The sequence below is a fragment of the Panthera pardus genome, unplaced genomic scaffold (genome assembly GCF_024362965.1).
Source record: "Panthera pardus isolate Hobbes unplaced genomic scaffold, ASM2436296v1 HiC_scaffold_10, whole genome shotgun sequence".
NCBI lineage: Eukaryota > Metazoa > Chordata > Mammalia > Carnivora > Felidae > Panthera > Panthera pardus.
The window spans coordinates 1,690,233-1,712,157 of NW_026526655.1; the positions used below are offsets into that span (position 1 = coordinate 1,690,233).

General features: G+C 52.2%; 1 long non-coding RNA gene across 1 annotated transcript; it reads right to left on the bottom strand.

Moving 5' to 3' along the window:
- Positions 1 to 6,707: 6,707 nt before the first annotated feature.
- Positions 6,708 to 11,307, bottom strand: LOC128777115 (uncharacterized). The gene is made up of 2 exons (XR_008422328.1): positions 11,060 to 11,307; positions 6,708 to 7,880 (listed from the first exon to the last, which is right to left on the bottom strand). It is a non-coding gene; the product is annotated as an uncharacterized LOC128777115 (long non-coding RNA).
- Between the last annotated feature and the right edge of the window lie 10,618 nt (positions 11,308 to 21,925).

Genomic DNA, 21,925 nt, shown 5'->3' on the forward strand with positions numbered 1-21,925 from the left:
TGGGGGCGCTGGACGGAGGACGTAAAGCGGAACGGGGGGGAGGGTGGGAGGGGTGTCGCGGACCCGCATGAGTCCTGCACGGTGACATCATCTGTGAGGGAGGGGTGGAGTGGGAAATGACGTGTTTGCAGGGAAGGAGGGGACGCCAGGTTTGGACAAGCAAGGGGTGAGGTCAAGGTGGAGAACAGAGGTGGCTGTGGGTGTCTCTGTGCCATTGGAAGGAGGATCTACGATAGACTCTCGGTCGGTGAACGTTCCCACTCCTGCCCCCTCTCAGGTGTGGCTGTCGGGGCTGCTAAAGGTCGTACGTGAGGGGGTCAAACCGAGCATCACAATCCGAATCTTGGAATCTCTACAGCCGAGAGTGTGCTTGTGTGTGTGTGTGTTTGGGATGGAATTGGTCTCTGCTTTGAGTTGAATTTCTGGAAGTGACCTATGGGAATGTTTGTGATTACCCGAGGTGAGGGAGCGGAGGATACGAGAGCAGACGCGTTGCCATTCTGTAGTATCTGTTTCTATTAACATCACTGTTACCGACCGAATATTAGTGTCTCCCCGAAAATTCATATGTTGGAGACCCAGCCCCCAAGGGATGGTTCCAGGAGGCAGGGCCCTCGGGAGGTGATTAGGGTTACGCGCCCCCCACCCCCCGCCCCCCGGTGGGATGGGTGTCCTGGTAAGAAGAGGAAGAGAGGGATCTCTCCCTCTGTCTCTGTCTGCCTCCCCCTCTCTCTGCCTCCGAGCCCCCCAGAAAGGCCACGAGCACCCACAGTGAGAAGGCCGTCTGTGGGCCAGGACGAGAGTCTCCCCAGGACCCGCATCTTGGACTCCGGCCTCAGGACTCTGAGAAATGAATGTCTGTTGTTTGAGCCCGGGTCTGGGGTCTGGTCAAGACTGCGGGAGCCGCCCACGGCACTTGCTGAGAAGCAAGACAGAAGCAAGGGTCTGGATGCTCTCAACTCAGGCGCGTCACCCAGGGAGGGTCCTTCAGACCCCCGCCCGGAGCCCGCTCCCTCCTTTCTGGCACACAGTGGACACACACCCACTTGCCTGGTTTCCTGAAGTTCCACGAGGAAGACACATCGGTCCCAGAAAGGAGCAAGGCTCTTTGAAGCAGGAACATCTGGAAGCTGCTTCTGTGATTAATCATAGTCGTAAAAAGAGTGCAGAGAAGCTGAACTCAGCAAACACAGGGCCCACGTGCCTTCTAACGGAGGACAGTTTAGGGTCAGAGCAAACGACCTCACGAGTTCCTGTGTGTGTCACGTCACGAGGACGGCGCAGCGTCGAAACCTGTATCGGGGCGCCTGGGTGGCTCAGCTGGTCGAGCGTCCGGCTTCGGCTCAGGCCACGATCTCACGGTGTCTGAGTTCGAGCCCCGCGTCGGGCGCCACACTGGCAATGCTGAGCCTGCTGAGGATCCTCTCTCTCTGCCTCCCTCCCACCTGCACTGCTCTCTCTCACTCTCTCTCTCTCAATATAAATAAAACTTTAAAAAATTAAAAAAAAAACCCTCATATTAAAGTCAGCATAGTCAGTACAACGGATTAGAAAGGCATTAGGAAAAAAGTCTGCCCCGTGGTTTAAGGTGTTCGCGCTAACGGGGCTCCTGCCATCATCCGCTCCGGCCTCTCCGTTTTACGCAAAGGCCGGGCTCAGCGAGGCCCAGCCACTCACTCCTTGGCCACCGAGAGTCACAGCTGGCACTTTCCAGCCCAGTCACTTCACTGTGGGAGGCGGGGACTCAAGCACTTTGAATGTCTATCGGGACAGACAGGGGACCGACCGGGTGGCTTCCCCGGGTGGTGCCAGGGCCCTTGCCCCCCCACACGAGCTGGGCCACCTTCTCGCTGCAGGGTGGCATTGGGGCAGAAGTCAGGTCTACACCGTTTTAACAGCAGTGATTGAACTCCCTTGCAGCGCGGGGTGGGGATCGCGGACCGCCATGGCGAAGTGGAAACCCCCTTCTGTCTAAAAGAGAGAAGCCATTTATAGTTCATTTCTGACCGGATTAGGCTGTCGCTGCCAGCAGATCTGAGAAAAGTCTTTCCTCTTCCAAATTCTACAGCACTCGGCTTTTTCCTCACATCAGAAATTCCTTGATTCCACTTCAAAGCACCTACGGATGCCAATTCTCCTTAGCACGGAGCCTCTGCCCAGATCCACACGACTCGTCTCTGCAGCCTCTGCGTCTGCTCCGAGGGCCGAGCTGTGTCTCTGTGCAGAGGCCACAGACGGGTGCAAGGGGCCCGCGGAGGCTGGGTGCTCCCCGCAGGCTGGGAGGAGACTGGGGACCACTGGCACAGACAGAGGGGGACGAGGGCAGCATGGGGGCCTCACTGCCCGGCTCAGGCGGGTCGCTGGGGCTCCGGCTGTGTGTTTGTTCCTTCTGAACTGAGCTGGGCTTCTGGGACTGGAGAGAAAGAAGGGAGAGAAGGTCTGCTCTCTCTGAGAACCTCCTGTCTCTACCGACGAGACGGAAGGGTCACTGTGGGCCAGCGGGGGGTCTTTGTCCCGCATAACACTGAGCGCGGTGTGTCTGGGAGGGGCGCACAGTAGGCCTGCAATTGCCCCTTTAACATCTGAAGGGGGTGAAATCCAACCACTGCTGACTTCAAAATTATCGACTACCGCATGCATTTGTGTCCGGCCTCCTCGGGCTCTCTTCTTTGTTCGTGAGTTTGGCCGCCTTGGGTGGTCAACTAAGCTTCATTCAGGCTCCCAAACCTTCTGGGACCAACTGTGTCCTTCCTTGTGAATCCAGTTTTAGCAAGAACCCTTCTAAGTCAGCTTCCCCAAGCCCCTGCCTTCAGATTTCAGATTAGGTTCCCGTCCCCCTGCCCCATGCCAGGTGATGTCTGATCTCCCTGGCTTGCCTTCAGCAAGAATCCTGTTAGGTCGGTTGAGCCAGGATTAGTAATTTTCCATCTGTGGACCCTGCCCTGCTCCTTGGCTATAAATTCCTGCTGGTCTTTGCTGTATTTGGAGTTGAGCCCAGCCCTATCCTGAGGTCTCTTTTCCCCGGTTGCAATAGTCCCGAATAAAGTGTGTTTTGACAGCTTTAACCACTGTCCGGGGCTGGATTCTCTTCCGCAAGAGTCGCGCCTACTCTGAGAGAGAAGACAGAACTTCCCAGCTCAGCTGTGCGTGCACGAGCTCCAAGACCACGCCACGCGGGCCTGACAGTGGTCCACACTTGCACACACTCAGGGCTGGACCACGGCCAGGCTCCCTTCTGACTCGGTGCTCCGTGGGCTTCGAGTAGTGGCGTGGCCCTGGGGTCGTCCTCCGGGCAGTGGTGGACGTGCTTCAGTGACACGGTGTCTCAGCGAGCTCCGAGTAGAGCGCCGTAACCGGACGAGGGAAGAGAAAGAGGGAGCAGACTCAGGAGCGGAGGGGAGGGGCAGGGAGTGAGGGGGAGAACAGAGCAAGAGCCAATTCAATCAGGACCAACAATCGTCCAAGGGTCCTTCTCACAGCCCTGCCACCCATGTGGGTGATGGAGATCCTGGGCGTGGCCCCTGTAGACCCTGCTGTGTAGCCCAGGAACACCACCGTCAGTTTTACCTGGGAGCTTGTGAGAAATGCACATAGACTCTCAGGCCCCACCCGACATCCTGAGTCAGAGTCCCCCTGTTAACAAGCCCCAGGGACTCGAGAGCAAGCTGCATCCTGACACGCTCTGCTCTAGAGCACGAGGAAGAGTTAAGGAGGCTTCGGAAGCTTCCATGGCTTGGTAGCTTCTCAAACGGCCTTGGCTAACACCAGATGAGCTACAATCCTATTAGGGCCCTTACGTTCATTTGGTCTCTATTTGTGTTTAAAACATGTTTGCTCCCTTCACCTGTTTTGCATAATCACCAGGAACCCTGATGCAAGGCAACATGATACTCAATGAGGGAAAAGTCTCCTGGAACCGTGTGTTTGTGTCGATCTCCCCCAGGCAGCGAGCAGGGACTCTGCCCAAGTTAGATCACCTTACTTTCCAGGGCCAAAGCATTCAGACAAATATCCAGCCTACAGGACAAGCTGCAGGACAAAATAACCAAACTTGCACTTGACCGATCTCCAGTTCACTGGGTTTCACTGGACTCACACGGCCCCATGCACAGACCTGTGGGTCAGGAAAGAAGGTTCTGCCCCCGGAAACTGAAGACACAGACTAGCCCTGCAAATACTGGTCTTCAGAGTGCAAGAAGTTATCGGGTTGATCCGAGAGCACATGTTGTGGAGCAGGAGGCCATCGATTCTATGTGACCAAAAGAGTCATGGAGGAGCAAAGCGGAGAAGTGAAGATTTATTGACACTGTTTTGTTCCAAGCATCAGGACATGTGCATTTTCAGTGTGACTTTGCCATAAGACAGTGAGCAGATCACATTCTCATTTTTAAAAGATTTTTTTGTTTATTTGAGAGAGAGAGAGAGAGAGAGAGAGAGAGAGAGTAGGAGCAAGGGACGGGCAGAGAGAGAGAGGGAGGGAGAGAACTTAAGCAGGCTCCACGCTCAGGGTGGAGCCCAATTCAGGTTTGGATCTCAGGACCCTGGGATCATGACCTGAGCCAAAATCAAGAGTCAGACACTTAACCTACTTAGCCACCCAGGTGCCTCCACATTCTCATTTTTAAGATGAGAAAACTCATACTCAGAAGTGAGGTCATGTTCTTAGATGTCATTTTTCCATCCATCCGTCCATCCATTCATCCACCCATCCATCCATTTATCCAACTGTCCATCCATCCATCCATCCACTCATCCACTCATCCACTCACCCATCCACCAATCCATCCATCCATCCATCCATCCATCCATCCATCCATCCATTTATCCAACTCTCCATCCATCCATCCATCCGTCTGTCTGTCTGTCCATCCATCCATCCACCCATCCATCCATTTATCCAACTGTCCATCCATCCATCCATCCACTCATCCACTCATCCACTCACCCATCCACCAATCCATCCATCCATCCATCCATCCATCCATCCATCCATTTATCCAACTGTCCATCCATCCATCCATCCATCCACTCATCCACTCATCCACTCATCCACTCATCCATCCACCAATCCATCCATCCATCCATCCTTCCATCCGTCTGTCCGTCCGTCCGTCTTTCTGTCCATCCATCCATCCATTTATCCAACTGTCCATCCATCCATCCATCCATCCACTCATCCACTCATCCACTCACCCATCCACCAATCCATCCATCCATCCATCCATCCATCCATCCATCCATCCATCCATTTATCCAACTCTCCATCCATCCATCCATCCATCCATCCATCCATCCATTTATCCAACTGTCCATCCATCCATCCATCCATCCACTCATCCACTCATCCACTCATCCATCCACCAATCCATCCATCCATCCATCCTTCCATCCGTCTGTCCGTCCGTCCGTCTTTCTGTCCATCCATCCATCCATTTATCCAACTGTCCATCCATCCATCCACTCATCCACTCATCCACTCATCCATCCACCAGTCCATCCATCCATCCATCCATCCATCCATCCATCCATCCATTATCCATCCATCCTCAATGATGTTTCTGTGGCTTATAGGAACTTAAAATGGTTACAGGTATTCGTTGCTCCTGACACTCATGTACAAGAAACATAATATATAATTTTAATATTCTCCCACTCACTAAGGCTGGTGAGGAGACTGATATCTAGTAATTTTCCACAATGCCTTCCCCGTTCCTCCCAGAGCGGTGTCAGAAATCCAAGGCTACTGCTGCCACCTGCTTTGTCCAGGTCTGTTTTCCCGTCAGAGAAGTCCTCCTCCTTCAGTGCCAAGCTTTATATTGGGACTTTGGTCAGTGCCTCCAAGGCCATGACACAGGGGTCGTGGGCACCACAGGCACCATGCAGCCCCTACTTGAACCTTGCAGCCTCCAGGCACTCTTTGGGTACGAGAGAGAACCCAGAGGCCCCCCATCCCCACCCCCACCCCCATTGTTCTTGCTCCAGCATCCCGCCGAGGGGACCACCGTGTGATGAAGCGGTCATCTCGGACATCTAGCTCAGTAGCACCTGCAGGTTACTCTGCCGCCATCCACCTGCAACCTCCTGAGGGTCGCCCAGCGACGACTTCCCACTTGAGCCCAGCAGCCCACATCGCTGTGAGAGATGACAATATACTGTCGTGTGAACACAAAGTGTCGGGTGATTAGTTGCACAGCAATAGATTAACTGCTCCAAACACCAAATGTGAGACCCCAACACGCAGAGTGCCACCTTCCCCAAGTCAACCTTCCACCCAACGGCAGGTCAGGGAATGGCAGGGAGGGCAGAGAGAAGGTAGGGCCGTCCTCTGGGAAGGAGGGACGGGCCACAGTCCTGGCTCAATGCTGCCCCCTGCCTCCATGGGCGGCAAATGCAAGAAACGATACGTTCAAGGGCTGGCAGCTGGAGCCTAGGGAGAGGGAAGGAGCCGGGGAGGGGGGTGGGGGCCACATCGGGAGACCCTGCCCAGACCCAAGACCACAGACCTGGGATCAAGGACAGGTGTGTCTTAGGTAGGAGATGCCTCATAGCAAAGTCTGAAAAGAAGAGTCGCCGATAAATGCTTCAGTTTCAAATGTTTCTGCTTATGGGTGGGGAACAGAGCGTCCGTCCCCAGGGCTCATCTCCTGGGGTTCACGGCCACCCTCAAGCCTGGTGGGGGTGGGGGCAGAGGGCAGACCAGAAGACACTCTGTTCCTGGTCATTTATTTCTGTATTTATTTATTTTTCCGATGACCAAGTAAAATCATGTCTTTGTAAGTTCACAGATTGCTCCCCAAAAGGGAGAAAGGGGAAGAAAACCCATAGGCCTCAAACCAACCAGAACAATTCTAGAGGAGAGCCACGTCAGAGGAGACCTGTCAGGCAGTAAGTTGTCCTTAAAGCACTGGGCATTGAAACCAGGTGTGGGTGTGCAGGGCCGGGCAGACAGATGGACCGGCTCTGAGTGGGGAGGTGGCTTTTCAGACCAAGTGACAAGGATCAGGTTTATGTTTCATTAACATGTTTTGGGGCAAATCGCTTGGAACATGGAAGCAGAAGACAGTTTGAGTCCTACGTCTTCAGAAACATATACATCTGTATCCACCAGGGAATTAACAGCAAAAACCCTAAATGCAAATGTTCTAGAACCAAACGATGTTGGAAGGGTCTGGTTTTGTATGTCCCCAGCTCTAGAAATCCTAATGGAAAGTATGACAGCTGGACCCACATAAAGTATAAAACAGGAGGCGTACCTCTCATGACGTCAAAGGCAAACTAAGAATCCGGGGGACTCTTTTCTGCACACCGACAGACAAAGCCCAGTAGGTGAGCATATTTATAAGAAAATCAGGCAACGGGGGTGCCTGGGTGGCTCAGCTGGTTGAGCATCCGACTTCGACTCAGGTCATGATCTCACGGTCCGTGGGTTCGAGCCTCGAGTCGGGCTCTGTGCTGACGGCTCGGAGCCTGGAGCCTGCTTCGGATTCTGTGTCTCCCTCTCTCTGCCCCTCCCCGGCTCAGGCTCTCATGAAAGCTTTCCCAGTAAGAGAAGTGGTTAACGAGCATAGGCACAGGGAGCACAGACACACACGAAAGAAGTGGAAACAGCCGATGATTAATTGTTGTAGGAGAGAACCGTAGATGTTAACACTGCAATAAATGTCTGGATGCAGGAATACTGTAAAGACTGAAAATCTCTGTGTTGGAGAATGTTCTTGCATGGCTCGCAGGGGTCTTAAATTAGAATTCTCTAGAAGACAGTTTGGGAACAGGTATCCTAATGCGGGATATTGTCTCCGACTCGCGGGATATTGGTGTAAAGGCGATGATTCCACACGGTCAAAGGGAGGCTGCAGGACGACACTCTCAGGATCTCGTTTCTAAAGCAAAGTGAAGAAGAAAAAAGGAAACCAACAGAAAGCAGGAGTGGCCATTCCCGGGGCTCGGCTGTGCAGGCTGTGACAAACACATCGGAACGACCATAATTAAAGGCGATACGTACGTGCAATTTGTAAGTGCCGCCCTATTTCTGAAACCACTGTTGATGGAAAAACACTGATTTCAGAACGACGTGCGCACCATGTCCCGGTTTATGTGAAACCGGAAGCTTGAATTTCGCAGACCAGCAGCCCTTCCCGGCCACCCTGACGAGGCATCTGCCTCGAGCGTGTTTGGGAAAGAAGGGGGTCTCAAGTGCTGCCCTGCTGTGCCCGCCACGGGCCCCTCCCTGGCCCACGGCGGACCCGTGTGGGTGGTGCACCCAGGCAAGCCCAGCCAGGCCAGTCATGTCCAGGCGGTTGAGGATTCCTACTTTCCACTTGTTGGGCTGCTTTATGTTTTTCTCACTCAGGGCACGTACCATTTCTACCGAAGTAAAGAACCTTTTCTCGGAGATAAGCGCAGGGCTGGGTGTGGGAGGCCCACATGCCCCCCAGGCAGTGTGTCTGAAGATGTGCAGAGCGTTTATCGAGCCCTGGAGGGATTTGGAGCCGCGTCTGGTGGCTCTGAGCCGCCAGGCCTGGGACGCAGTGGCCCCTTCATCTGCTTCTCGGGCTCTGGCGTTCAAAGCGGCACACCCCTGTGATCAGACCCTCGGAGGCGCCAGGAGGGCAGTGGTGAGACGTGGCGGGGCTCAGAGAGACCGGCAGGGCCTCCCCAAGGCCTGGGCGCCGGGCCTGGCGCGGAGGGCCCAGCGGCAGGGACAGGCTGGCCCGGACGTACGTAGCACAAAGTCCCGTGCGTTCCAGAGTCCTTTCCAGGGTGAAACGGAGAAATGTGCCGTGGCTTCCCTCCTTCCCTCTCTCTGCTGGCGAGACGGGCCCCGAGGGCCTGCTGGCCTGAGGTCTGTGCAGACAGAGCGGCTGACGGAGGAGGAGGGACAGTCCCCGACCATCTGCTGTTGCAGCGCTGGCCGGGTCCCTCGGCTCAGCCCTGCCTGCAGGCCAGCGTGCGTCCTGGGCCCTGGGCCCCGTGCTCCCGGGAAGCAGGTGTAACAGGCAAACAGACCTCAGGAGGCGCATCCCAGAGTCGTCTTTGCCACCGGTCAGAGTCCCTGGGCAACTTGCAGACCGCAGTGATGAGGGCAAAGCTCCACGACGCCCCTTGGGCCCCACCCAGAGACCTCAGCTGTGTTGGCCTGGCTTCTGTCCTACACAGGCTGTCATTGACCTCATGCCGGTCAGCGGTCACGCGGCAGCTGTGTGAGTGACCCGGCTGCTAGGGGCGTCCCTCCGCGGGAGTGTGTGGGTACAGACACCGGCACCGTCCGGGGAGGAGGCACGCGCTCCCGGCCCAGGCCCTCGCGGCCTCCCCAGCCCCTCCTCAGTCTCAGCCACAGTCGGACGGGGCACCGGCAGGTGCGCGGGCCCCGGGGAGACCTGCACGGCACCCTCACCTCCTCCTGTCACCCCTCACGAAGCCCTGTCTCTTCTGCGCTTCGGGCCGATGCCCTGCCCGGCCCCGCCCCCGCCTCCCGCAAGGCCCGGTGAGCCGCGGGGCCCCGGTTCCTTCACCTGAAGCAGATGAAGGGCTGAGCAGAAATGAGAGTCGAATCGTGGAGGTTCTGGAAGTCCTTGTGTTTTGCAGGGAGGGAAACTGAGGCTCAGAGTAGGCAGCAGGCCCCCACGTGGACACCCCGCAGCATCACCATGTCCCGGCCACGTCCTTGGACGGTGTTCTCGCTCGCGTGGGCCCCTGCAACGCGGCTTCTGGGGACGGGGCGGGCACAAGGGTGCGTGCGGGCAGGCTGCCCCTCCGAGCCATCCGGCCTTCGCTGGGACACACCTGTCGCCTGCACAAATCGCCCTCGCCTCCCAAGCCTCAAGGTATTTCGTACGCTCCGAATCTGGACCGCACTCCCGAAGGCTCGGCTGACCGGTGCTGCCTCCTTGACCAGCCCTTGTCATGGGCACTGACGAGCGTCCCTCCCTGGGGAAGGGTGGCCACAGTTCAGGGTTTTCTGCCCTCAGCGTCTTTAACTTGCGTTCCTTCCCTGCGGACGACAAGGCCACCTGTCCCCTTTCCCCGCGGCACGCCGCACGCCGTAGGTCCCCTTCGCCGCTTCGAATGTGGCTGCACCGCGGCTGCCGGAGGGGGATGGCGCAGAGTCTTGTGGGAGAGCACTGGCATCCAGGGGGGAGACTCCGGGGACCAGGTGCCGGCCCGCCAGCTGGAGTCTGGGAGGTCGTCACACGGGTGCCTCCCGATCGTGCTAAGAATTGCGACGAAGGTGCAGCTGCGGCTGAGACCCGGCCCGGCTCCTCCCCGAGGCCACCGCGGCAGCCAGCGGAGGGCAGTGCGCCTGCTGGCTGCCGCATGTGCGATCGCGGAGCGCAGCGCAGGTGGGGAAGGGCCCGGGGGCATCGGGCAGGGCTTCGCGGAGGAGGTGTCCTTGGAGGGGACGGCAGAGGATGAGAGGGAGCTCCCTGGGCGGCAGAGTGCGGAAGCGGGCGTCCTGGGGAAAGGCACAGCGGGCCCACGCGCAGGTGTGCGCCAGGGTCGGGACGTATCCAGGGGTCGTCTGTCACGTTTTGCAGCAGCTGGAGCCCAGCCTTAGAGCTATATAGTTCTTTGTTTGTAACGATGAGAGCAATTCATGGGGGCGGGAAGGGGCTGGACACCATCCTGGGGAGAAGATGAGCCAGAGGCTCCGCTCACCGGGCAGGCACCAGTGGCTCTGGGGCCCGTTCCTTGTTTTAAGCTTCCGGAAACGAGGGCACAATGTGCATGCGGGTGTCGGGGTCATTTCCTGTTTGTCCCCAGGACTGGGCAGGACCTCTCCTGACGGCCGGGCCGAGGCTCCGCTCCTGCTCAGAGCGGGCAGGTGACTGTCCGGGGCCCGTCCCATCCCGTGTGCCCGCGAGAGTGGCCGTCCTTTCGGCCGGCGTCCCGCCCTCATCCGGTCGTCTTCCCCGCCCTGGGGCATCTCCAGGCGGCCTGGGCTTGGCGCCCCCGTGCCCCGGGCTCTGTGCCGCAGCTCTAGGGCAGCACGTCCGCCCCCCTCGCCGGCTCCTCAGACAGTCTGCTCGTCCCCGGCTGTCACTCTGTCGTCTCTCCTCACCTGTCACCAGAGTTCCTTGAATCGAGCTGAGAGCGCAGGGCAGATGCCTTCTGAGCGCTGCCTTCATCCTGTTGGGCGCTGGCTCCCTGCTATATATATTCACACGCGCGTTCTTTTTGAGCAAGCTTTTCCTCTGCATCTGGTGGTGACACAGTCATCATGCGTGCTGCAGAATCGCGTTCTTCCAGCCGGGTTCTCCAAGGAGCCCCCTCCCCCCAGGCATGGGTGGGGGGCTCTCTCCCTGTCCCAGCCCCACAGCCAGCATCTGCTTGTCCTCAGGCGTTCATCTGGGGCAGACGAAGGGGCCGGCCCCACCCCCCAGCCGGACGGCACCCCCACCCCCAGCCATCTCACAGGAAGAATGGGATTTACTCCCCGATAACTTGAAAATTTACGATTATCCTCTTGCCCGAGAGCAAAAGAAGCCCCAGAAGCCCCGAGTTGCTTCCACGTCCAACCCTTTCTCCTGCCAGCTTCCCACTCCCAGGACGCACCTCCATGCACCTGCTGCCCACGTCCCTCCCAGCCACGAGGCGGAACAGAGAATGGCGCTGGTGTGGGGCTAGTAGGCATGAGGAGACTGGCCTGGCCGGGGAGGTGGCTCACGCACAGAGCGTGGCTGTGGCTGGGGGTCTCCCGCACCCCCTGCAGATCCCCCACAGGCTGCCCTTCTGAGGCAGGAACTGCCTGGGGCGAGGTCTGCTCCCCGTTCCTTTTTTCTCTTTGTGCCTCTGCTTCTCATCTCAGTGATGACGACTGCAGACAGAAAGCCCCCTGGTAGACCAGTATCCCCAGTTCCCGAGGCTTTTATGGGAGTTCTTCCTCGGGGAGATTTAAAGGTTGAGTCAGATGCAGGTGCCTCGCTTCCTTCTTGTGGGTCGTTTCCACAGGCAGGGGCCTGGGATGGAAATAGACGGGGGGATTTTGCTGCCTAAAGCACGACAGTGCCTCACTGGCTTCTGAGTCAGCTGCGCACCCAACGGGCGCACCGTGAAGAGGCTCTTGCGTTCGGGCGGAAATGACGTGCCTGCCAGGGTAGCCCGAGGACTGCGTTTCTATCCAGTCTCCTTGTTGCTGAGTCTGGTGACAGTTGGCTCCATGTGTGGGCTGGGTCATGTGTCAGCCCACCGGGATTGAGATGTCATCACCGGACTAGAGAACGATGCGGGGTGGGGGTGGGGGTGTCAGCAAAACGAGCCCTGCTTGTGGGACTCCTGTCTCAGAGGGTGGCGGAGATTGAGGCGGGAGTGCCCAAGCTTGGCTTCCTCTGTTGGGTGAAGGGTATGCTCTCCCCAAGTCCCACCTTGGAAAGACTCTGATGCCAAAAGCTTCTTAGATCGCAGTTGAGTTCTTCCATCTAAGCAAGCCCGTGTTTCTCACGCACAACTCGTACCTACTCAGAGCTTCTAGACTCCCCGCAACCGTCCCTCCCCTCTGTATGATGCTTTGCTCTGAAGGTCTCTGTATTTGTTCCTGGGATTTCTCACCTCTGACCTTAGCTTGCTCTAAGGAGGAAGGCAGGGGAAGAATGTTAGCTTCACTTTCCAAAGGAGGACATTGATGGTTAGGCAGATTAAGTGCGTTCCACAGGCTGCTGGCTAAGTGAGCCTCCGAACTTGGCCTTCAGCTCTGTGCTCCCCCTACTGAGCAGCCCCCAGCTGTGCTGTCTCCAGTAAGTGAGGGAGGGCAGGTTAGGGTTAGGGTTTTTCCCTATGAGAACACCTTTACAGCAGAAATTGGAACTCCAGACGTAGAATTTATTTTGTCCCCCACTCCTCCCAGAAGCCAGGCTGCTTTGCCAGCTCCAGAGCTCGGCTTAACATCCCTAATGGTTGGGCGCTTAGCAATTGTCTGGGGACTCCACGAAATCCTGCGTCTTTGGGAAACAGGTGACGCGTGGCTGTGTCTTCCTTGACTTCTGAGGTGCGGGGAGCCTGTTGGGAGGAAAGACTCCTTCTCTTAATGGGAAAAGAGGGAAATGAAACAAGGACTTGGATTATCTGAGTCAACGTCAGCAAACTTAGTGCTCTCCACAGGGAGTTAGTGCAGAAGTTAATTGTTTACTTGGGAAATTCAAAGAATGAAAACACAAGAGATAAGGCAAAGTGGTCGCGATCCAAAGACAGATATCACAGATAGACTTGTTTATTCTTGGCATATTTTTAGCTTTTTGTTGTATAACATTTCAAATATATACAAAAGCCACAAAGAATACTATAACGCACCCTCACATACCCAACACCCAGCTTCAAGTGTCGGCCATGGCCAATCTTTTTTTTTTTTTTTTTTTTTTTTAATCTAAACCTCCTCCTGCTTCCTCCTTCCTCCTTATTATTTAGGAGCAAATCCAAGACATTATATCTTTTGTAAATGTCTCTGCATATATTTCTAAAAGATAAGAACTCATCTTCAGGCTTGATAATGGTTTTGTGGTTAGGTTAAAAAATTTCTTACTATCACATATCAAGTCAGTGTTCCAATTTTCAATTGCCTCATAAATGTCAATTTATTCTTTTTATATTTTGTTTGAATCAGAATCCAGATAAGGTTAACACAGTGTGATTACTTGATGCTTTTTAAGTCTTTTCAATCTGTAGACTTTCCTTCCATATATATATATATATATATATATATATATATATGGGTTTTTTTTTGCAATTTATCTGTGAAAAAAGCATTCTTGACATATTTCATTTTGTGTATTCATTATTATATTTCAAGTCGAGGAGGAAAGCAGAGAAAGAAAGTCTGGGCCCAGCGTAACTCTTCTGGGCTTTTGACAAACGTGGTTTCTTATGACTTTTCAAAATGGAGAAGGAAGAGAACTTTGAGACATGTACACTCTGGACCTTCTTTGCTCTTGGCTACAGCTCATATTTCAACTCTCTGTGACGGTCTGAAGAATGGGTTGAGACTTACTTAATTCCACTTTCTCAGAATAGCGTCTGAAGATGGCAGACAGAAGGGCCAAGCTCAGAGGGGGGGCCAGGAAGTCAACACGAATAAGTGACACTGACTGAGCACCAGCTCCGTGCCACGAATTGGGCTTAGTTTTTTAAATGGATTATCACTTGGTTTTATTGCCCATTTAACAGAACAAAATTATGTAACCTAAAACTGTCCTTAAATTGTCACAAAGCATTCACCCTTCTTCCTACTACTCTGAAAGCTCCATGGGAAAAGGCTAGAAAGGGGTCATTTGCTTTACCTCTTGTACCTTGGAAAATAGGCTCAACAAATATTTGCCATTCATGGTCTGGCAATCCGCTAGCTTGGGAAGAAAGGAAGAAGGAACAAAGTTTACTTTTATTGCCCACCTATGCCAGAATAGGCCTTGAAAGGTCAAAGGGAAAACATTCACTTTCTATAGTGGTGAACTATCTTCACCTCTGCCACTGAGAACCATTCATAAAGATCTGGATAAAACACATTTTATTTTATTTTATTTTATTTTTTTAACATTTATTTATTTTTGAGAGACAGAGCATGAGGAAGAGAGGGAGACCCAGAATGCGAAGCAGGCTCCAGCTCTGAGCTGTCAGCACAGAGCCCAACATGGGACCTGTACTCACAAACCTCGAGATCATGACCTGAGCCGAAATTGGTCGCCCAACCGACTGAGCCACCCAGGTGCCCCTGGATAAAACACATTTTAAAAATCAGTTTAAACATACCATAGAGATGCCAAGGTACGGCGTATCTGAGAGGTCAGGATCTTGGATAGAAGAAAATCCCACAGAAATAAGCCCAACACTTGGCTCTTCTTCCTGTCTTTCGGCATTCACCTACACTGGCCCCCAAAACTGACAACTGAGCAGAATGCCCCACTGAGTGGCTGAAGCACCAGAAATCCCATAGGGTGGGAGCAGTTAGTAAAGTGTTTCCCAGAGAGGAAGAGTGTGGCCGAAACCTCAGCACTCAACCAAAGCCGATAGATCCATTTTCCCAGAGACCCACTCAGCTCACCTCCAAGTGGGGTTAGGCGAACTTCCCTCCCCATTAACTAACCACCAGAAGCCAACAAAAGTCTCTTTGGAGGATGATAATGTAATCCAGAACCCCAAACTGTACCTCAAATAGCTCATACATAATGTCAAACCTGTAATCAAAAATTACCAGACATGCCAGAGACCATGCTAAATGACTACAATCCAAGCAAGAAAAACAACTGATGGAAACAGATCTGGAGAAGATGCAGATATAGGAGCTATCACAGACTTTCCTCTTTTTTTTTTTAATGCAAAAGAATAAAACAGAAGTGCTGGAACTGGAAAATAAAATCACTAAATTGAGAAATCATTCAAGGGGTTTTACAGTAAATTGGACACAATGAAAGAAATGAGTGAACTGGAAGATGGGCCCATAGCAAACAGCCAGAACAAGGCACTGAGAGGAAAAAGGATGAGAGATGCAGAAAAAGGACATATGGGAGGTGGCGAAAAAGTCTGATATGCACACAGCCAGAGTCCCAGAGGAGAGGGAGAATGGGGCAGAACACTTTTACAGACACACTGGCTGAGAATTTCCCAAATACTAAAAGCATCAGGTCACAGAACCAAGTAATGTTACAAACCCCAAGTGGACTAAATAAAAAGAAAGGCACAACTAAGCATACATAGCGAAACTATTGAAAACCAAGGACCACAAGAAAATATTAAAAGAAACTTAGATTACTTCACACCTGTGAGGATAGCTATTATTTTTTTTTTAATGCCAAAAACAAAAACAGAAAATAAATGTTTTGGGCAAGGATATGGAGAAATTGGAACCCTTGTGCATGGTTGGTAGGAAAGTAAAATGGTGCAGCAGCTATAGAAAACAGTATAGCAGTTCCTTAAAAAATTACATATACATTTACTATATGACCCAGCAATCCTGCTCCTGGGTATATGCCCCAGTATTGAAAAAAGGTTCACAAAGAGATACTTGTAGTATTATTGTTCCTAGCAGTAGTATTCACAATAGCTAAAACATGGAACCCAGGCATCCATTGACAGATGAATGGATAAGAAAAATACAGTATATGAATACAAATTATGGACCATTGGGACTTTATCAAGATGAAAAGCTTCTGCACAGTGAAGAAAACAATTAACAAAACTAAAAAAGACAACCTACGGAATGGGAGAAGTTATTTGCAAATGGCATATCCGATAAAGGGTTAGTATCCAAAATATACAAAGAACTGACACAATTAAATACCCCAAAATCAAATAATCCAATTTAAAATGGACAGAAGACATGAACAGACATTTCTCCAAAGATGACATCCAGATGGCCAACAGACACATGAAAAGATGTTCAACATTGCTCATTGTCAGGGAGATACAAATCAAAACCACAATGAGATACCACCTCACACCTGTCAGAATGTCTAAAATCAACAACACGGGAAACAACGGGTGTTGGTGAGGATGTGGAGAAAACGGAATCCTCTTGTAGTGTTGGTGAGAATGCAAACTGGTGCAGCCACTCTGGAGAACAGCATGGAGTTTCCTCAAGAAACTAAAAATAGAACTACCCTATGTTCCAGCAATTGCACCTCTAGGCATTTACACAAAGGATACAAAAATACTGTTTCGAAGGGGTACATGCACCCCAATATTTATAGCAGCATTAACAACAGTAGTGAAACTATGAAGAGAGCCCAAATGTTCATCAACTGATGAATGGATAAAGAAGATGTGGCATATATATACAATGGGATATTACTCAGCCATCAAAAAGAATGAAACCTTGCCATTTGCAAAGACGTGGATGGAGCTAGAGTGTATTATGCTAAGTGAAATAAGTCAATCAGAGAAAGAAAAATACCATAATATTTCACTCATATATGAAATTTAAGAAACAAAACAGATGAATATATGGGAATGGGGGAAAAAAAAGAGAGGGAAACAAACCGTGAGAGACTCTAAATGATAGAGAGAAAATTGAGGATTGGTGGGGGGAGGTGGGGGGGGGAAACTAGATGGGTGATGGGCATCAGGGGGGCACTTGTTGGGCTGAAAACCGGGTGTTGTATGTAAGTGGTGAATCACTGAATGCCTCTCTTAAAACCAATATTTCACAGTATGTTAACTATCTAAAATTTAAATTAAAAGAAAGAAGGAAAAAAATACAATGGAATGTTATTCAGCTTTGAGAAGACAGGAAATTCTGACACATGCTACCACATGGCTAAACCATGAGGACATTATGCTCAGTGAAATAAGCCAGACACAAAAGGAAAAATGTTGTATGAATCCATGTGTGTGAGGTCTCTAGAGGAGCCAAATTCATAGAGACGGGAAGTGGAATGGTGGGCACTAGGGACAGGGGGGAAAAGAGTAAGGAGTTCAATGAGGATGGAGCTTCAGTTTTGCAGATGAAAGTGTTGTGGGACAACGTGAATGTGTTTCATATTGCTGCACTACACACTTCAAAATGGTTAAGATGGTAAATTTTATGTTGTGTGTATTTTTATCACAGTTTTTAAAAATGAGAAAAACAAGAAACCGTTGGTGGTGGTGAGGAAGTTACATTATTTTCAGAGAAATAAACCTGACAGCTTCTTTCTCAACAGAAAGAAAATAGAAGTCAGAAGACAATTGAATGCTGTCTTTCAAGTTCTAAAAGAAAATAATCGCCAACCTAGACTTCTATGCGCAGTGAAAACATCCTCTAAAAATAAAGGTAAAACAGAGACAACTTCAAATAAAGTCTAGGAGAACTTGTGATCAAAACACATGAACTAAGAGGATTGTAAAAAGGAATTCTTCCAGTAGGAGGAAAACGATCCCAGATGAAAGCACAGAAATGAAGGGTGGAATAAAAATGTAAAAGCATGGGTCAGTCTAAGTGAGTACCACATGTTTACAACAATTATAATCATTTCCTGTGAGATTAAAATGGATGTAGAATTAAACTATGGAAATAAATGGGATCTGAGAATTCTCAGGGCTTTGCATTGTGTTGAACATATTAATTTATTTTATAATTTTATAAGTGAAGGCTACATTTTTTAACTCTAAGCCTGAGATAACAAATAGAGTATCTCAAATAGAGTAACAAATAGAATGTACAGCTAAGGAGCTGATAGAAGAAAGAATGAAATTAAAAAGAAAACCAATACTAAGAAAGGTGAGAGAGAAGAAAAAAGGTCGTAAAAGTTGAAGAAAATAGAAACAAAACAATAGAACTGTAGTTTTAAAGATCAGAGGGTGGGAAACAATATCTGCAGTACACATAACCCATGACTCAAATCCAGAGCATATGAAGTACTCCTTTATATGAATGAGAAAAAGTCAGAATGCCCAACAGAAAAATGGGCGAGACGCTTGAACAGGCTATTCACAACAATGGCACCCAAATAGTCACAGATAACGTGCTCAGCCTCAGCTACGGGACAGACAAAGTAAGAGCACTGTGTGATGGAGAGACAAGACGAAAAATGGTGAGTACCGAAGTTGGCAGGGATGTGGAGCACAAGTTGGCACACGTACTTGACAAAGCATTAGGGGTCCCTGCTGCAGGGGGACATGCTCATATCCTCAATCCCAGAAATTAGTCTCTTGGGTAGATACCCAGCAGAAACTCCCACATGTGTGCACGTAGACATACAGACATACGCACGGGAAAGAAGCTCCCACCAATAGTAGGATGGATACATTATGACATCTGATTAAGTTTCGGACAGCAATAAAAATGAATGAGGTGCTGGTACACTCCATACCAGGGATGAATCTTACAGACCTGATGGTGAGCAAAAGGTGTCAGACCCAAAAGAATACACTGTACCTTTCCAGTCATATAAAGTACAAGTCAGGCAGGTGTTGTAGATGGTGTGAAAGTAGGGAGAACATTTTCTCTGGGGAAGGAGGGACGAGAGACGACCAGGAAGGGCCCAAGCATGCTCTGTTTCTCTATCTGGACGTGGCTAACAGAGGTATGTCCACTTGATGAAAAATCCAACCAGCCACAGGCTTCCAATTTGGTACTTTTCCATATGGAAATTAAACTTCAATAGAAGAGTGTGTTTAAAATAATAAAAGAGGCCAAGGGCCATTTGGGGGTTATGGTTATGTAACTGCAGATATTCCGGGAAACTTGTGATTAAGAGCATGGTCTGGAGACAAGATGATGTCATTCCATTAGCACACTGCTCTGAGAAAACGCAGCGATTTGAACAGTCGGATAATGTTGCAAGCCTAGTGCGGAGAGGGCCCTGGCGTTGCACTTACCCGTGGGGCCGGGGCCAGAAGGAGTGGCTGCCTCAACCAATGGAGGGGCACTCCCCGAGGCGGGGCTGGGGCAGAGTGCCAGGGAGAAGGCGGCCCCTCCTTGTCCTTGAGCGGGCAAGTTACGGTGGCACAGCCTCCTCGGATCCCCGCTTGGTCATTCGAGGATGGCTGGCCTCAGGTCTCACTCCCTTGTGTATTTGCTCGGACTGGCTGATTCGACTAAGCTGCCCGGTTGACCCAGGGGTCCGTACAAGCTCACGTCTCGGGCTCCAGGCACAGAAACTCCCCTCTAAAGGAACCCAGCCCAGGACCAATGCGGACAGGGGCGAGGAGCAGCCGCGGGGGGTGTGGGCTTCTGCTGGAGGAGGTGAGGAGCAGAGCTGGGCTGACCTGGCCGAGCCGCACCCGGACTGGGCTTCCAGACAGGCCGCTGGTGCTACACAAAGGAGCAAGGAGAGACTGAGAGATGCCGAGGCTGTCTGCTACCTGCGCCTGGGGCTCCCTCCCTGGGGAGGGACAGAAGTGTGTCCCAACACGTGAGGCCTGGCTCTCTCGTCTGTGTTATTCATGGCAGCCCTGGTTGAGGAACCACTGGAAGAGCCAGGCCTTCAGCGGCTCAACACAGAGGCTCCTGGGCCCTCCTGAAAGGTGGGGTCTGCCCCGGCACCGTGAGGGACAGCTGTGCTCCAGAGGCCCCGTGCGCGCCCTCCGCAGCGCACGGCCCCCACCCCTGCACATAAGGGGGCTGGAGGCTGGGCCTCTGGGGTCTCGTTCTCCAGCCAAAGCTGGTTCCTCACATCCGCCCCCGCCCCCTGCCACGTGAGCTCGCTCTGCCGTGTATTCAATCCCTGTCAACGGAACAGCAACAACCAATCTGGGGGTAAAGAAGCACACCCCGCATTGTATTTTGCGCAGCGCTTGGAAAATTGGCTGGAGCTGGGAGCGCGGGTCCTTGCTGGGTTTATGAACTCTGGATCATGTTCCAGAGAAGCTTCTTAGGGCCGATAATGGCATTCCGTAATGGAAACGCTCCAGATCAGTAGCCATAGCGGCGTTAATGGTGCAGTTTATAAAAGAGTTTTTAATTAGGCAGTGTTCACTGACTGTGCGGAATTATGCGCGGGCCCTAATCCTTCGAATTAAGTGGCTAATAGTGAATAATACCTCTTGCTGTTCTCGGTAATAGTTCTTCACAGGCCTGACTTCTCTCTTCCTTTCTCTCTTTCTCCCTGTCTTTCTCCCTCTCTTTCTCTCTCTCTTTCTTTTGAGAGACCTTATGTAACATTTATGCAGCAGAGTGCTGCTGGCATTCCGGTACACAATAGGAAAACGGAGGCACGCTTCTCGAAAAGACCACGTCTAGGTTCGACCAAACAGCAGGCTCCTGTTATGTTCAGTTTCTGCCTACAGATGACTTAGTACCGGCCACGGTTATGGGCACGCGCGATGAGGAGTGTGGGGGCTCTGGTTCAGCAGCCTTGTCACTGTCCAGGGCTGGGGCCCGGACAGATTCTAGCTCTCACTCGCGGCCCTCGGAAATGTCCCTTTGCGAGGACCCGGCTTTGTCTTCATTCACGGAGCCCGCTGTCAACATGCCTGGGCAGACTTCCCAGCTGCTTCCTGGTGCTTTGTGCCTTTTACAGAAATCAATGCTGTCCGCCCGCCCTGTAGGTACGAGAAACGGCCAGAGTAAGCTCGTGCAGTGGAGAGTTCTTACTGGGGAGGAACCACAAAGGTAGCCATAAACCTTTTGTGGTAGTTTGACCACAGCCTGTTAGGATCCCACCCCACGATTCCCACGTGTGAACGGCCTGAAACAGGTCTGTCCTTGGAGAGCGGGCACGTTGACAGGACTCGTCAGCTGCCCGAGCCGCGGACTCAGTGGTTCTCGATGTGGATGTGTTTCTGAGGGTTGAGTGCGGGCCACGGCCGAGCTCCTTGCTATGGGGGGGTCAGTGAGAGCACGAGGGGACTGTCGCCCTGGGTGGGACGTGGTACCCGGCGGGTCCCAGCTCTCCTTCGGGATCCGATAGCCTGTGAGCCCATGAACGCCTGGCCCCAGCTGCCACAAGGTGAACAAATTCTACGAGTCTCTGTTTATGATGTAAGGAGTTTTCCTAAATAAGGTGCCAGGGGGCGCAAAGATGTGAAAGGTACAGTGTGGAACCAGGTCCTGCCGTCAGCCCGGAGGACGCCGGGTCTGCCCCTTCGTGCCTGTGGACACACGTTGCCGGAAGCTCACTCTGCACTCACCTACCCTTCTCCAGGACGGGCCTCATCCGTCATTCTCTTTCTGCAGCGAGCCCGCCTGAAGTCAGGCCGGTCCAGCTGAGTCCAGGGTCCTGCCCCTCAAAGCTGGGGTGTGGTCGCGCCCCCGGAGGAAAGGTGGCTAGAGGAACAGTGGCCCCACCGTGACTACCTTCCACCCCAGGACGCTGCCTCCCCGCATTTGACCGGGGCACTTCAGAGGTCACCCTATTGTGGTCCCCTCACTTTCCAGACAGTAAGGAGTCACAAAGAGCTTCCAAAGCCCCGTGCTGTCCACAGAGATGAGCGAAGCCTTGGCCAGGTGGCTGGGGCAGCGTGAGAGGTACAGCCCAGGACTCGGGGCCGGGACCAGGGGCCACAGCCCCCCGCTGTCAGACCC